The 13,013-nt window shown below is 37.1% G+C and overlaps 1 pseudogene; it reads left to right on the top strand.

Moving 5' to 3' along the window:
- The first annotated feature begins 6,748 nt into the window (after positions 1-6,748).
- The window catches only part of LOC127157359 (myosin heavy chain, fast skeletal muscle-like), a 7,237-nt pseudogene continuing 972 nt past the window's right edge, over positions 6,749-13,013 (top strand).

Here is a 13,013-nt window from a genome sequence, read left to right as displayed (position 1 = left end):
AATGGTTCTAAACAGCGCCAGATTAGGGGTTTCGGCTTGTAACACTAGCGGAACCTGTTTAAGTGCTAAATAGGACTCTTTTTATACAGTTCTATAAATAACTATGCTTTGAAAATGTCATATGACCTTAATGAACCTTTTACCTTATCCACCTTATTTTCAAGTAAGCCGTTTTCTATAAATGTGTGAGACTTATGGTTCATTAGCTGCTGTAGGGAAATAACCAGAAGAATAACAAAGTGCAGTAAACGATAAAACTGTTTGCACTACAAAGCAGTGTGTTCATAATTAAGATAACACATTAAAATAATATGGTAAGACACACTAGTTTGCAATATCACGGAGCAGAATGAGCTGTTCTGTACAGCTAAAAATAGCTGGAAGTGAATGACACCGGAAGTCAAACACATTAAACTTACAAATGGCCACTATTACAGGAAAACAAAGGTGGATAGCTTGTTTTGAATTTTGCGTATAAAAAAAAAATAGTCATGTCAATTAGGTCTAGCAACAGCTAACAGATGAATACAACTGAAAACTGACATTGAACATGAAGAAAAAAAAAAGAAAACAAGATAGAAACTCAAAATAGATGTAATGAAGGCCAAGTTCAAGTGAAATATCTTCACAATCCTCTATGATCTCTTAACATCTATCATTATGTGCGTAATTTGATGTAAATGAGTGCAGTTTCAATCAGCATTGTTAGATGTGACTAGCATCTGTCTGGGTAAAAATACACAATTTTTTGAGTCACACTTTGTCTCTTATTACGTTAAAAGCCAGTTGTTATTGTTATGAAGGACAAAAGTAGCCACTGTGAATGGACAGTATGTGAACTCTTCACAATGTTAAAGGAAAAGAGAATAGCTTTACAGTGACTGGATATGTTTATTCATAATAAATTATCATAAATAATAAAAAAAAGATCTTACTGATATTCTTGTTTCTTGTTAAACATTTCACTTCAAACATGGCAAAAAACATTAAACAGTCCATATACATTTTTTCTGTATATGGACCCAAACAGTTGAAAGCCTCAAAGTTGAAAGCCTAACATTTTCTAGAATGTTATTTTATTGCAGCATTCGGATCTGCAATTTTTTTATTATTATGACTTTTTACTATTACTATTATTATATTTTATATTACTGAAATAGCCAAACGCATTATTTAGAAGAGGGTGTCTTAATTCTGGCCAAGTGTACATTTTCTATTCATGCATCCAAAACATTTTGCTGCTGTGACACTGCAATTTTCCCATCTACTTAAAGGGTTACTCCACGCCAAAATGAAAATTTTGTCATTAACCACTTACCCCCATGTCGTTCCAAACCCGTAAAAGCTTTGTTCGTCTTCCGAACACAATTTAAGATATTTTGGATGAAAACCGGGAGGCTTGTGACTGTCCCATTTTATGAAGCGACGAGCACACTTTTTGTACGCAGTTCATTTCATCTGTTGTTATTACTTTGTGTCCAAAAAGTATTCTTGTCGCTTCATAAAATTTAGATTGGATTCAGACTGATGGCAGATGGACTATTTTGACGATGCCTTTCATACTTTTCTGGGTCTTGAGAGTGGTATTTACTTGGCAGTCAATACAGCCTCCCGGTTTTCATCCAAAATTTCTTAAATTGTGTTCTGAAGATGAACAAAGCTTTTTTACGGGTTTGGAATGACATGGAGGTAAGTGATTAATGACAAAATTTTTATTTTGGGGAGGAGTAACCCTTTAAGGCCAGTTCCCACCACACAGACAAACACCGACAGACATCAACAAACACATTCGTCTGGTATTGTCTGATCAGTGTGTTACCCCTGTTGGTGTCTGTTAGCATCTGCCAAAGCTTGTTGGTAAATTGGCCTATAGATGCGTAAAGCTGAACCTACACACTTCCAAATAAAGTGCTTTATATGATTATGATTCATTTTAACTTCCTCATTTTTAACAGAGGTACATATGTTTGAGTTCTATTTATATACCAGCCAGCCAGCCAGACAGAAAGTTCACTGAGTTCAGCTGAAGAATCATCATCCTTTCCAGCAACTGCTGAACCCAGTCAGATTAGAAAGGGGGCCGTGGAAAGAATGTATGTTTTAACGTGTTTCAGGGTTCTGTTGCGTTTTATTTGAAATGTTCGCTAAATGAATGACAGCAGGACCAGTATCAGGTGTACTTACTGCTGGAATTGATGCAAACATTTGCAAAAGCTATTTGATCAATATTGGCTAAGAACATGATTAAACTGATGATGATACATTACATGATACAAATGATTGTTGTATTATTCCATACAAATCATTCATACCTAATTTTTGCTAATTTCTTCCTCAGGATCACATCCTCGTTGGTTATAAGCTAAAGAGTTTTCAACAAGGTATAAGAAACACCAAGGCATTCTTTCAGCGGGTTAAGTATCAGGAACAGAAACCACCAACATGAGTGTATCCCTGCATGGGTCTGAATTACAAATGTGTTTTTCAAGCACATGATTTTGCTCGGGTGGTAGATGAAGTGAAAGGCATTTTACCCCCCATGTCTAGCACATAGCTCATGGATCATAAAACTGTCTGTGTCAGTTTCCAGCAGCTGAAGTTTAAACTGGAGTGAACTAGATATATCTTTCAAATCATTTTCTTTTATGGCTAAAACTCTAAAAGGCAATGTCCTGGTACCCTTGCCTCAAGTAACATCAGGCCATTTTTACCATCACGCAAGTCTTTACCATCACGTAAGTCCAATGTCCCCTGAATAGAATAGTCCTACTGTACCATTGCTTTTGCATTCATACTGTACATCTCCAGACAGGCACTTACTGCTTGATTTAGCTACTGTATTAAAAAAGTGTTTTTGGGAAATATTCCATTAGGATTGATTGGTTTTAACAAGCCACCAATAGAAGGTGACCGACAGGGTCCATTACAGTTTCCATTGAAACCAATACAAGTCCCATTATAACCAGTAAAACCATTACAAATTTTGTGATGGTGTCTAATGTTTTTAAACAGGGATACAGCAGTTTTAAACATATATTTAGCATACATACAGTAAATGTACTTTGTTGGATAATGGGTTGCATGCTGCAAAAATGAGTGGTATGACAACATAAATTTCAGACCATCCTTGAAGTTCCAAAGTACATAATCAATTTGTGAATTCTTTCTCAGGCTTTTTGCATTCGTAGGCTGGTAATAATCACATGTACCTATTGATGAAGGAATGAGGAAGTGGGTTTCTGTTGCATCTGCCACCTGTTCACTTAAAAAAGAGAGAGCCCTGGTAAAAAAAAAAAAAAAACCCAGCATATGCTGGTAGGTATGTTTTGATGCTGGGATGCTGGTTAAGTATGCTTTGATGTTGGTTTAAGCTGGTCCTTAGCTGGTTTATGCTGGTCCTAAGTGACTACTTGTTTAATAGGTTGTCTTGATGACAACCAGATAAGTATGTCTTCCTTGCTCATAAGTACTTTCTGTATACACATTGTTAAACAACATTCAACTTTAAATTAAATGATGGGACTTAAGTGTAAAAATAAATAACTCACAGTATATATGGAATACATGTGTACAGGGTAAACAGCTGATAACAAATGTTAAAGCAGAATTAATCTCTACTGAATTCATGAGAGGTTAGAGGCCATACTGTGGCTTAAATCAGTCTGAAAGACCATGTGTGTTTTACTGGCTGGAATGGAAATTGAATATTCTAGTATTTAAACTCATGTTGGCATTAAGAAAGTGATGAAACATAATGATTAAGTTGATATGATCACCAGTTATGAATCTTGAAAAGCACATTGAGGAGGCTAAAATTACAACTTGGCTAACTGAAAGGTCAGGCGGTATTTGTATGAGGCAAGCTTGCCAACAAGATCAAGGAAAGGTAGCTGCTGGTATAAACATTTATGAGAAAAAAAAAAAAGTAAATCACTTCATAAAATGAAAACGCTATTCATATAAGCTCAAATGATTGGGAAATCCGGTAACACTTTACAATACGTGTGCACAAATATGCATTAATTCTTGCTTAATTAATGCACAGATAATCACAAGTTAATGTATAATTCATGAAGAACTAAACCATTTATTAATGATTACTACATGAGCAACTAATGAACATTCTATATGATTCATAGATTAAGTAATCAATTAATTGTCATTAATTAAATGTGTCATAATGTATTAATTCCCTAATAACTTATTTTATTAACTAATGATGTAAATTCATATTTTAATTACCACAGTGGCCAAAGCTATGTACTTTAACTTCCAGTTGTCTGCTTTAAATACTCATTAGCTAAAGGTTTGCAAATGTATCATTATGTTGTGACTTTACTTGTTGAGGCACAGAACTATTAACTAATTGTTAAGTAATATGTCACTGTAGTTATGGATATAGAATTAGTTTGTTAGTCATGTGCCTGAATGAGTTGGAGCCACGCATTTCAACTTCCAGTTGTCTGCTGTAATTAATCATTACCTAATAATTTGCAAAGATATCATTATGTTATGACTTTACTTGCTGGGGCACTTGACTAACTACCTAATTGTAAATCCTTAACCACAATCACATATTACTTAACAATTAGTTAATAGTCCTGTGCCTCAACAAGTAAATGCGTGGCTTCAACCCATTGTGGTAATTAACACATGAATTTACACTATTAGTTAATAAAATAATTTATTAATGAATTAATACATTATGACACATTTAACTAATAACAATTAATAGATTACTTAATCTATGAATCATATAGAATGTTCATTTGTTGCTGATGAAGTAATTATTAATAAATGGTTTAGTTCTTCATGAGTTCTACATAACTCATGATTATATCTGCATTAGTTAAGCATGAATTAATGCATATTTGTGCACACGTATTGTAAAGTGTTACTGGAAATCCTACATCAGTAAGCTTATAGCTGTAGCTAGAAATGAAATCACTGGGAGACTCATAAGCCCCTTTCACACATACAGTCCTTACTGGTAAACTGCTGATAAATGACAAGTAAAAGATCTTTTTCAATTTAAATATACACTAGATGGACATCTTTGGCCGTTGGGCCACATCTCACATCATTTCAAATGTTGCGCTCAAAACCCAGCTTTCTTTTCCATTCATCAGCGCTGTAGCTGTTGGATACTATTATGCGAGTCACTTGTTTGTAAGAGCAAAAATTTCATTTAAAAAAAAAATAATAATTTCTGTTTCATTTTCCCTATGCCTGTCACTCACAGACTTCAGATAGTAGTGGCCTATCTACTAGTTTACTATTTGGTTTATCATGTAGCCACATATACAAATATGTAACGTAAAGTATGTAACACGTTCCCATCAAACAGCTTTGAGCCTAGACAAGACAGACATTTAATGCATAATGTAAAGTCTTATCGCTAATTACACAGCTTTTCATTGCATATATAAAGACAAGTACATCAAATGTTATTTGATAAAGTGTTTTAAATATGGCTGTTAGTCGATTAAATTTTTTTTCATCTAATTAATTACATGATGTTTCGATTAATTAATCTAATTAAAAAAATACCCATAAAAGATTATTTAAAGCTATTTTTGTGTTAAATGAGAAAGTATTAAGTAGAAGTTCAACATGGAATTTATTACACATAAACATTTAGGCTGCAACAGCTTAACATAAACTATGGAACATAAAAGAAGGTAATTTGAGAAACATCTCAGTATTTTTTGTTTCGATTAAAGTCTATGGTAACCAAAACAGCTTCAAAATACTTTCATGTTCCACAAAAGAAATGTCTGAAATGACATGAGGGTGAGTAAATGATGACAGAATTGTATTTATTTTTGTTAACTATCCCTTTAATGTTTTTATTTTTATTCTTTTTTTTTTTTTTTAAGAAATGATACTCTAAATAAGAAAGTAAATCTGCCAGCAGGTGGTGGTAAATGTCTTTATGATTAATTTCTTCATTCAATTTGATCTAATGGCTGATTCATTCAGGAATGAAGTAAACGGCTCTCTTATGAATTGGGCTTTTGAATCATTGGTTCACACGATTCGTTCAAAATGCGGATTCATTCAGAAACTAAACAGTGCTGTGTTGCTCGGAGACGCACAACAATTCTGCTATGGCTTCAAAGGTAATATGTGACCCTGGAGCACAAAACCAGTCATAAGTGTAAATTTCTCAAAATTGAGATTTATACATCATCTGAAAGCTGTATAAATAAGGTATGTTATTAAAGGACAACTAGTTTGCCTCAATACACCTGCCTGGAAGTTTCTAGCATGCCTAAGACTTTGATTAGCCGGTTTAGGTGTATTTAATTAGGGTTGGAGCTAAACTCGACAGGACGTCGGTCCTCCAGGAATGAGTTTGGAGACCCCTGCTTTAAAAGAAGTAATACATTTTGCAGGATGGGAATGGACATCATTGGAGCTTTACAAAGGAATATTATGCCATTTGCAAATATGCAAATATTGCAAATAATTTCTATGTTCTACCAATTCACCAAGTTTTTTATGTAAAGATACATAATAGATTCTTAATAAAAATTTCCATTTTTTTGTATTCTTCTATATATCCTCTAACTATGTCTTGTCAGATTTGTATCATATTTTATTTACCCTACTGCGGCCACACTGGAAAGTTTTTTTCTTTTTCAATATTTTTAGCATTATTTTTAATAAACAGAGAAAATCATACTGCAACTCTAAAAAGAGTCGATTTACCCCTGTACTTTAAATGCTGTGAGGTTGTATTTAGCACATCTTAAAAATGTCAAACACTGGCCATGGATGAAGGTTTACTACAAAGATTCCTGAGAATCAAAAATATCATACTTAAGAAATAAGTGCCTCTGCTGAAAGAGTGCTGAGACTGAAACACTGAAGGAGCTGGCAACCATGAAAGAGGACTTTGTAAAAAAGCAAAAAATGCAAAGAAGATCTTGCCAAGGCTGAAGCCAAAAAGAAGGAGCTTGAAGAGAAGATGGTGGCACTGCTGCAGGAGAAAAATGATCTGCAGCTGCAAGTGGCTTCTGTGAGTTTACCTAATTAAATTTTGGCTCCATTCAAATTAGCAATGTGGTTTTCAGTGATATAGTGATTTATTTTCCTAACAGGAAGCTGAGAATCTCTCAGATGCTGAGGAGAGGTGTGAGGGTCTGATCAAGAGCAAAATCCAGCTTGAAGCTAAACTCAAGGAGACAAGTGAGAGACTGGAGGATGAGGAAGAAATCAATGCTGAACTGACAGCCAAGAAGAGGAAACTGGAGGATGAGTGCTCTGAGCTGAAGAAAGACATTGATGACCTGGAGCTCACCTTGGCTAAAGTGGAAAAGGAGAAACATGCCACTGAGAATAAGGTTGGAGATTGAGTTGGTTGTCAATTAGTTTTCATTTCCATCTTATGAGTTAATATATAATATGAATTGTAAAAAAAAATGGCTCATTTGGATCAAAAAAAAACACAGGTCAAGAACTTGACTGAGGAAATGGCAGCTCAGGATGAGAGCATTGCCAAACTTACAAAGGAGAAGAAAGCTCTCCAAGAGGCACATCAGCAGACCCTGGATGATCTCCAGGCAGAGGAGGACAAAGTCAACACCCTGACCAAATCCAAGACAAAACTTGAGCAGCAAGTGGATGATGTGAGTTACTAATTAATCAAGTCATTTCTTTTTAAATCATTATATAACTGTTAAAATTTTTTTTGTGTATTTGAATGCAATTTTTACATTTGATGTTCAAAAGCACATTATTTTTCCCATAAACAAGAAAACTCCTCTCTGCCCCGACCTGGAACACATCAAACAAAGCTTGCTCTGAAAAGTGTGGTGTGCTCTGAGTCCAGCTATCCAGTGGACCTGATTGGCCAAATACCTGAAGAAAATTAAAAAGTATGTAAAACATGAAATTTTTAATGAAAACATGTTGTAATGCGCTTGAAAAAACAATAAAACCCATTATAAATGAGGCACCAGTGAGGAAAGACATAATTACTGATTATAATGACTCAGCTGCTTTTTAAGATTGAAGATGAAACATAACACAATGTCTGCATTTGTTCAGAAACAAGAAACAACAAGCACTACAGGTACTGCTCAAGACTCTTTATTTGAATAGCTTTTAGCAAATTTTTAAAATATGCAAAAACAGTGATATAATTTGCAAACTTGGAATTGTACTTTGTACATTATCCCAAATGTTTCAAAGCTATGTTTAAAGGTTCAGAGAAATAGACCTTTAAAATGCGCTGCACACACTCAAATATTTGCGTTGTACTGTTCTGGAGCAGTGTTGTAAATATAACTTAACCACTGATTTCTAGTTGTGTACTCATTTGGAAGACCAAACAAAGTACTTTCTCCACAACATTTCAAATGGCAGCTATACTAAAGCGAGAATAAAAGTTACGTCTTTTTTTTTTGCGTATACAGTCGGGCAGTGTTATGGTTCTTCTCACACCGTGACGTAAACATGTGGGGGCGTGTTTGAATGAGCCATTTTAGGAAGGCATGGCTGAGTCTTAACTTTTATAAAGAATATCTCTCTGGGTTTGAGACTTTAATCTTTGCAACTTTACAGATCTTATATGCACAAATTGAGACACTCCAAAGACAAAGGAAAACATGAACTCGCATCATATGACCCCTTTAAATTAACAGGCTTTTTTTTCTCTAAATATATATTATATATCATTGTCCAAAAGCTTGAGGGTTCCCTTGAACAAGAGAAGAAGCTCCGGATGGACTTGGAAAGAGCCAAGAGAAAGCTTGAATCAGACCTGAAATTAGCCAAGACTCCATCATGGATCTGGAAAATGACAAGCAACAATCTGAGGAGAAACTTAAAAAGTAACTGAAACATGACTTCTTTTTTTATTGGAAACTTTGGTTAAGGTGTGTTATTATTTTACAAACTACTTATTGTTCAATACCCACAGGAAAGACTTTGAGACAAGCCAGCTGCTCAGCAGGATTGAAGATGAACAATCTCTCGGTGCCCAACTCCAGAAGAAGATCAAGGAGCTTCAGGTATTGTTTGAAATTTGAAAGGAAAAAAAAAAAAAAACTCCTTTAAAGGCAACTCTGAAATGAAGACCAATAAGATTTCATTAATTACTTGCCTAGTTTAGGCTTGTTTTGAATATGCTGGAGGAAGAGATTGAAAACTTACATTTTGCTCGTGCCAGGTTGCAAAGAGAGCTGATCTGTCCAGGTTTCAGGAGATTTGCCACTGTAGGCTCGCATTGAGGAGCTGGAGGAAGAGATTGAGGCTGAGCGTGCTGCTCGTGCCAAGGTTGAGAAGCAGAGAGCTGATCTCTCCAGGGAACTTGAGGAGATCAGTGAGAGGCTTGAGGAGGCTGGAGGAGCCACCGCTGCTCAGATCGAGATGAACAAGAAGCGTGAAGCTGAATTCCAGAAGCTGCGTCGTGATCTTGAGGAGTCCACCCTCCAGCATGAAGCTACTGCTGCTGCCCTCCGTAAGAAGCAGGCAGACAGTGTGGCCGAGCTGGGAGAGCAAATCGACAACCTCCAGCGTGTCAAGCAGAAGCTCGAGAAAGAGAAGAGTGAATACAAGATGGAGATTGACGATCTCTCCAGCAACATGGAGGCTGTTGCCAAAGCAAAGGTTGGGCATTTTATGTCTAAAGAATATAAAAAAGAATATCTTGAAACAAAATTTTTCAAACATCTAATGACTTTTGTATTTGCAGGGTAATCTTGAGAAGATGTGCCGCACCCTTGAGGACCAACTTAGTGAAATTAAGTCCAAGAATGACGAGAACCTTCGCCAGATAAATGACCTCAGTGCTCAAAGAGCAAGACTTCAAACTGAAAATGGTAACCAATGACAATCATGAAGAAATGAATAGTACTTTAATAGTAATTGGGTATGGTGTATTAAGATTATTCAGGATTGAATTTTACATTAGCAGTCTTATTTTTATAAGCATTTTTTTTTTATTTGCTTTAAAAGACTTTGTTTTGATATTAACTAATAGTGACACTTAGAATCTGCACAATCTGACAGTGAATCTGAAATCTAAACAGGTGAGTTTGGCCGTCAGCTGGAGGAGAAGGAGGCTCTGGTTTCTCAGCTCACCAGAGGCAAACAAGCTTTCACTCAGCAAATTGAGGAGCTTAAGAGGCAGATTGAAGAGGAGGTTAAGGTAATATTGCATAATCAAAACAAACATCATATTTTCCACTTACTATACAACAAAGCTAATATTATCTGACTTTGTCTCCTAGGCTAAGAACGCACTGGCCCATGCTGTGCAATCAGCCCGTCATGACTGCGACCTGCTCCGTGAGCAGTTTGAGGAAGAGCAGGAGGCAAAGGCTGAGCTGCAGCGGGGAATGTCAAAGGCCAACAGTGAAGTTGCTCAGTGGAGAACCAAATATGAAACTGACGCCATCCAGCGCACTGAGGAACTTGAAGAGTCTAAGTATGAACATCATATGAAATGATTAATATGTGTTCATATGGAAACAGTCTTTCATGTTAAAACTGATGTTTACAAATTCATGACAGGAAGAAGCTGGCTCAGCGTCTGCAAGAGGCAGAGGAACAAATTGAGGCTGTGAACTCCAAATGTGCATCTCTGGAGAAGACCAAACAGAGACTCCAGGGTGAGGTGGAGGACCTCATGATTGATGTGGAGAGAGCCAATTCTTTGGCTGCCAACCTTGACAAGAAGCAGAGGAACTTTGACAAGGTAAAATTTCTCTTTTAAAATAGGCTGCAATGGGCTTTGTTCAACATGTTATAAACAAACTTGACCTTGAAATATCTTCATCAAAGGTCCTGGCAGAATGGAAGCAGAAATATGAGGAAGGTCAGGCAGAGCTGGAAGGTGCCCAGAAAGAGGCTCGTTCACTCAGCACTGAGCTGTTCAAGATGAAGAACTCCTATGAGGAGACTCTGGATCAGCTGGAGACCCTCAAGAGAGAGAACAAGAATCTGCAGCGTAAGAATGCCTTTACTAAATTCATGAATTTACTGAATGTGGTACAATGTTAAATCTGTTGTGTGTCAAACTATATTCATGTTGATAATATTTTCTTTCTAACTTGTAGAGGAGATTTCAGATCTGACAGAGCAGTTGGGTGAGACTGGTAAGAGCATCCATGAGCTGGAAAAGGCCAAGAAGACAGTGGAGACTGAGAAGGCAGAGATTCAGACCGCCCTGGAGGAGGCTGAAGTGAGTATCTGGAGATTAATATGTAAATTCTGGCTAAAAATACATTATACTGTGTTGTTTATTTGGAAATGTTAAATGTTTTTTTTATTTTTAATAGGGCACCCTGGAGCACGAGGAGTCCAAGATTCTTCGTGTTCAGCTTGAGCTTAACCAGGTCAAGAGTGAGATTGACAGGAAGCTTGCAGAGAAGGATGAGGAGATGGAGCAGATCAAGAGGAACAGCCAGAGAGTCATTGAATCCATGCAGAGCACTCTGGACTCTGAGGTCAGGAGCAGGAATGATGCCCTGAGAATCAAGAAGAAGATGGAGGGAGACCTTAATGAGATGGAGATTCAGCTGAGCCACGCCAATCGCCAGGCTTCTGAGGCCCAGAAACAGCTCAGGAACGTTCAGGGACAACTCAAGGTATATGACTTCTCTTTGGCTTTGGGGTGCATTATTATGTTTGCATAAACTAACCTATGTTAAGTAAAGGCCAACAGGAATCACACTGTAAGCTTATTGTAATGCTATTGTTACGTTCAGGACGCCCAACTGCACCTTGATGATGCTCTGAGAGGACAGGAAGACATGAAGGAGCAGGTGGCCATGGTGGAGCGCAGAAACACTCTGATGCAAGCTGAGATTGAGGAGCTGAGAGCTGCTCTGGAGCAGACAGAGAGAGGCCGCAAAGTGGCTGAACAAGAGCTGGTGGACGCCAGTGAGCGTGTTGGGCTGCTGCACTCACAGGTAAAGGCATACTGATTTTACAATGAAATTAAGGAAATTGAGAGCATCATTTAAAATGTTCATACTGTTGCTTTCCATGTTGCAGAACACAAGTCTCCTGAACACCAAGAAGAAGCTTGAGGCTGACCTTGTTCAGGTCCAGAGTGAAGTTGATGACACTGTACAGGAAGCCAGAAATGCAGAGGAGAAGGCCAAGAAGGCCATCACTGATGTGAGAAACAGTAGCTGTCAAAAGTTTCACAAAATACTTGTATACTTTAAAATGTCAATCTAATATATATCTATATTAATGCAAAAGGCTGCAATGATGGCAGAAGAGCTGAAGAAGGAGCAGGACACCAGTGCTCACCTTGAGAGGATGAAGAAGAATCTGGAGGTCACAGTGAAGGACCTGCAGCACCGTCTGGATGAGGCTGAGAATCTGGCCATGAAGGGAGGAAAGAAACAACTCCAGAAACTGGAGAGCAGGGTAAGATTTTTGAAGGATGTTTTCTGATATAAAATCCTTTTATTCTGAAGATGTTTTATTTTCTTTAAAGATGTGGAAAGTATTGTACAGTAGCTGGCCAAATATGCCTAAACATTTATTATATCCAAAGTGAGCTTGAGGCTGAAGTTGAGGGAGAGCAGAGACGTGGAGCTGATGCTGTTAAAGGTGTCCGCAAATATGAGAGGAGAGTCAAAGAGCTCACCTACCAGGTACAGAAAAAAAAAAAAAATGTTGTCAAAGTTCTGGTCATATTAATCTATTATGTTTTAGTCTAATGTATGTTCATTATCTGCAGACTGAGGAGGATAAGAAGAACATCAACAGACTGCAGGATCTGGTTGACAAGCTGCAGCTGAAGGTCAAAGCCTTACAAGAGGCAGTCTGAAGAAGCTGTGAGTACATTTGATTTGAAGAACTATAAAACACATTGACTTGTTGTTAACAATTAGTAATATTCTGGTGTAATTCACTGATGTAATTGTGTAACAAACACACTAAAACGTTACTCTTTAGGAGGAGCAAGCCAACACTCATCTGTCCAAGTTGAGGAAGGTGCAGCATGAGCTGGAGGAGGCTGAGGAGCGTGCTGACATTGCTGA

Source organism: Labeo rohita, unplaced genomic scaffold (genome assembly GCF_022985175.1).
Source record: "Labeo rohita strain BAU-BD-2019 unplaced genomic scaffold, IGBB_LRoh.1.0 scaffold_1056, whole genome shotgun sequence".
NCBI classification, from domain to species: Eukaryota; Metazoa; Chordata; class Actinopteri; order Cypriniformes; family Cyprinidae; genus Labeo; species Labeo rohita.
This window is presented reverse-complemented; position numbering and strand designations above follow the sequence as displayed.